This window comes from Octopus bimaculoides, chromosome 16, assembly GCF_001194135.2.
Source record: "Octopus bimaculoides isolate UCB-OBI-ISO-001 chromosome 16, ASM119413v2, whole genome shotgun sequence".
Lineage (NCBI taxonomy): Eukaryota > Metazoa > Mollusca > Cephalopoda > Octopoda > Octopodidae > Octopus > Octopus bimaculoides.
In genome coordinates, this window is record NC_068996.1 from 12,366,483 (window position 1) to 12,371,365 (window position 4,883).

A 4,883-nucleotide genomic window follows, 5' to 3' on the forward strand; every position below is an offset into this window, starting at 1 on the left:
TATATGCATATACACATAATTACATGTATTTTTTTTTTCAGGATTAAATTAAGAGAACAGAACAAAATGAAAATTTGACAAAAACATAACACACGGAAAGTAAATTTGCGAATGAACAGAAAACAGACACAGAAGGTCAAATTGAAAAACATAGTAAATGCAGAGATGACGGAAAAACAAACACAGACGGTCACCCACACCTAATCAGTTATCGGCCAGGCTGTCAAATGCAATTTCATGCAATTATCGATAATATTGTTTCCACTCTGGAGGCACCGGCAAGTTTCTTGTCGGAATGGGATCAAAACATAACAAAAAAAAAAGATGGATATACAATAAATGGATGAACAAGCAATGCAGAAACGGATATACAAAAATGGATAAGAGTAATTCAAGATGAGACTGTTAGTGGATGGATGAGGGACAAAAAGCAAAATAAACAAACAGAATATAGTCTTAGGGCCAGGCAAAGACACCAAAAACTTATAATAATAATAATACATATACAGAAAAAAAAGCCTTGGGGTTGCAAGACATATTATAGGTATGTGTGTGTGTGTGTGAGTATATATACATACATATATATATATATACACACACTCACAAGATGTACATACATACATATATATATATATTTGTAGATATACAAGATGTACATACATACATATATATATATTTATACACACACACATACATATATACAGGATGCGGTGAATATATTGTCTAAATTATGCAAAAATGAAAATAACATTGACATCTCATTTTAACAGATATATTTACTAAAATTTAATAAAAATATCTTGAAACACTAAAGAGTATGTTTATTCAATAAAATCACCATTGGCTTCAACCACGGCCTCCAGACGACTTTGGAATCTCTTGCAATTCTTCTCAACTGTCTTCTTGTTTAAGTTGGTAAATGCTGCCACAATCTTTGCCTTCAGTTCATCTTTGTTGTTACAAGGAGTTTTGTTGGTCTCCTGCTCAACTGTACCTCACACATAATTATCAAGAGAGTTGAAGTTTGGGGAGTTATATGGCCTGATATTAGGTGTGATGTGATCACAGAAATTGTCTGATAGACATGACTGGCTTTATCTGCTTGCATGGCATGGTACAAGGCCCTGTTGCCAGAGGCAGGGTCTTCTGGCAGCCACTCTATTGACCCATGACAGCACTACCTCCTCCAGGCACTTGATGTAGGCCGCTATGTTGAATGAGGTCATATAGGAAGGTGAATGGTAACATAATGTCGCCATCACTAGTGATCACTCCAGACCCCATGATGTTGACTGGATGTTTGATTTTTATCGCTCTCAGTACATGTTTTGGGGACGTAGCAAGCCAACGATTGCTCTGTCTGTTCACCATCTGTTTGTATTGGAGCTTCTGGTGTGAAGACGAAGCAGTACAGCATGTCATTTCCAAACTCCTGGCAGATTACTATGTAATTGACAAAATCAAAAGAAACACTGCACATGCATGAAATTAAAACTATAAAATTGTGACAATTTACACATCGCACCCTGTATATATGTGTATATATATATATATATATATATACCCAAGCCTATTCCCCATTTTTTTAGGAGTGGGTAGCCACAAGACATACACCAGACATTCCATTCATTTTCTAGCTCATAGAAGCAAGCCCCGTTCTCTGCTCAGGTCAAGACCTAGAACACAACCCCCAATATCAGCAGTGGAACCCTACAGCATATGCTGGTTTACTCTCGCCACAACATGCTGGTTCCATACTCCTTTGAGCAACATCAAATTCACTCATGTGTCCACAAACACTCATCTGTCCAAGCTTTCCTCTCTCCATTCATCCACACAAACCAAGGTCTACCTCTAGTTCTGCTGCTTACAACTCCAGCCTTCATCACCCTCCTTACCATCTGCTCATCGTCCATCCTCTCCATGTGGTCAAACCACCTCAACATTCATCTATCCATTTTGGTTGTTAGTTTTTCTCTCATTCCTGCTTGCCTTTGCACCTCCTCATTCCTCATCCTGTCCATCTGTATCACACCAACCATAGCCCTTAGACATCTCATCTCAAACACATCTAATCACCTCCTTTCTGCCTCTCTAAGACCCTACATCTCTGCACCATATAACATTGTCGGCGCAATCATGCCCTCATACACACCTCTTTTCGCTTTCATACTCAACCTTTTATCTCTCAGCATATCTTTCACAACTCCAAGTATCTTACTCTCCTCCCTCACTCTGTATCCTACCTCCTCGGCCAACACCCATCTGCCATCACATGTGATCCCAGATGCTGAAAAACATTCACCTCCTCTAACATTTCACCATTTATACTCACATTCATCCTACCAGCCCTTCCATCTCTTGAATATCTCATCACCTTACGCTCAACTACATTCACTTTCAGTTTCCTCCTCTCACACACTCTTCCAAACACTACCACCAGTCTCCTCAGTTGCTCTTCTGAATCCACCACCAGTGCTGTATCATCAGCAAACAACAACTGACCCACCTGCCATTTCTCTCCATTTTCTCTCACCATTTGGGCTTCCTTACCAAAGGTTCAAGCATTCACCTCTCTCACCACAACATCCATATATAAATCAAACAGCCACAGAGGCATCATACAACCCTGTCTTAACCCCACCTTCACATCAAACCACTTTCTTACTTCACCATTCACTCTAACGCATGCTCTATTTTCTCTATAAAAACTCTGAACAGCTCTCAACAATCTACCATCTACTCCATACAACACCTGCCACATGACATCCCTATCCACATGGTCACATGCCTTCTCTAGGTCCATAAAGGTCCAATACACTTCCCTCCCTTTTGCCAAAAATTTCTCACACATCTGCCTTACTACAAATATTTGATCTCCACACTCACTTCCACTCCTAAAACCCGCACTTCTCCTTCCCTTGTGAAGGGACTGAGAATCCACCCCTCCTAGGGCTTGATTTCTTGAATTATAGTTCAAGAAATAAGTCTTCAAGGGAATGCTCTAGTATGGCCGCAGTCCGATGACTGAAACAATTAAAAGAGAAAAGATGCACACACATTTGTGTATATATATACATGTGTGTGTATGTGTGCACGTGTGTGTGTGTGTGTACACACAAGGTGTTGAAAAGTTCGTGGCTTTGAGGGTGTCACAAAGGACCTGGCTGGAGGCTCAACCTTCTCAGTTCTTTTACAGGGCTTACAAAAACTGAAGGACCGCTGCAATAAGTGTGTGAATCTAAGAAGGGAATATGTTGAATAAAATCATAATTCACTGATCCTCCTGTATTTTATTTTAGCCAAAGCCGGGAACGTTTCAGTACCCTATCATATGTGTGTATGTGTGTGTGTGTGTGTGTGTGCATGTGTGTGCGTGCGTGTGTGTGTGTGTACAGATAGACAGTTAAATATATATATATATATGTGTATACATACATATATTTACATCTATACATACATACATTGCACTTAAGCTACCATACACTCATCCCTCAGGTAAAAACCTTATGGCATCAAGCATTACTAAGGACCTCGAAGTCAATTACCTAAGCTGGAATACCCTGAATGAAGCTGCACAAAAAGTTTTGCCCAGTTGTATATGCAGCTGCCCATATTTGGCGCAGTGGAAACATGTGTAGGTTGTAATAACCATAAAAATATGCTTTATGACATTGTAAAATAAAAGGAAATAAATTTTGAGGATGTACCAGTCTCCATATTCTCTGTTGTTATAATTATTGCTATTATATACTCCAGATAATATAACCATCCAGTGAAGTGAACACAAAATAATCCATTGGAACAATTTACAGCTTGAGTGACAACTCCTAGTAGTCGTAGATGTTAAATACTAAACAAAACTGAGAGCTACCACAGTATCTGTCCAGATAATACTGGTCTGTATAAATTTTTTTATTGACTGTATGGTATTTTTTGCAAAATACATATGAAAAATAATGATTCATGCTTCTTTTTATTCATCTTTATCACATCAGGTTCTCAAATTATACAGAAACATTACTTTTCTCTTTTTGTATAACAAATAAATGATAAAATACATTTCCATTGAAAATACTCAATTTACATTGACTTGAATATTAAATCTAATATATTCTTCTTTATTTTCAGATTGTGAATATGTCTAGAGGCTGCATAAATTCACCAGGTATCATAATATGGATTCATTATGCTTGTTGGTCAATGCTCTGTGAACACTGTAAAGGAAGTAAAACATGATATGGACAGCTGCAATGGAGACAACAAAGCAGCTGTGGTCAACAGGAAGGGACATAGCAGACACTCTGACTGTGTCCACACAGTGGAATTAATTTAACAACCGAAGAACAGGGCCTTAAGCTCAGTTCAGGCAGCTATGTGAAGTGATTATAGTTTGTGGTCAATCCCTGGTGTGAAGGGTGCTGGTGGAAGACCATATGTGTGGCAGCAGGATTTGGCTCCTTACAATACTTCCAGAGAATGTCAGAAGTGGTTGGCAACAAAGTAATCTTCATATAATCAAGATACTCTTGGTCTGAAGAGTAGCCGCGGTATACACCTTGCTTGGATATTTACCACTTCCAAGGTTCTGCTCGCTATTAAACATATGTAGTCCAGATCTCATCTACTTCATTCCTTAATTCTTGTATTCTCATTTGCATACCTGGCAACCCTGGTTGGGTTGCCTATGGTGAAATATAAAATAATTTTTCCCAGCTTATCATACTTCGATAAGGGAAAAGTTCACAACCTTCCATGCCAACAAACCGCTATTGTTCCTGAAGACTGTTTTTCTTATATTTTCTATGGATTACCTGGAGCTCACTTTCTTCCTGCACTTTGATCCTTGGATCTTACATTTCTCTCTCTCTCTTTCTCTCTCT

At 38.7% G+C, this 4,883-nt stretch overlaps 1 long non-coding RNA gene across 1 annotated transcript in view; it reads left to right on the top strand.

Moving 5' to 3' along the window:
• Positions 1–4,869, top strand: part of LOC128249605 (uncharacterized) — a 14,453-nt gene extending 9,584 nt beyond the window's left edge. The window contains exons 2-3 of the long non-coding RNA XR_008265713.1: positions 3,760–3,899; positions 4,132–4,869. This is a non-coding gene — a long non-coding RNA (uncharacterized LOC128249605). The remainder of the gene's footprint in view (positions 1–3,759; positions 3,900–4,131) is intronic.
• The last annotated feature ends 14 nt before the right edge of the window (positions 4,870–4,883 follow it).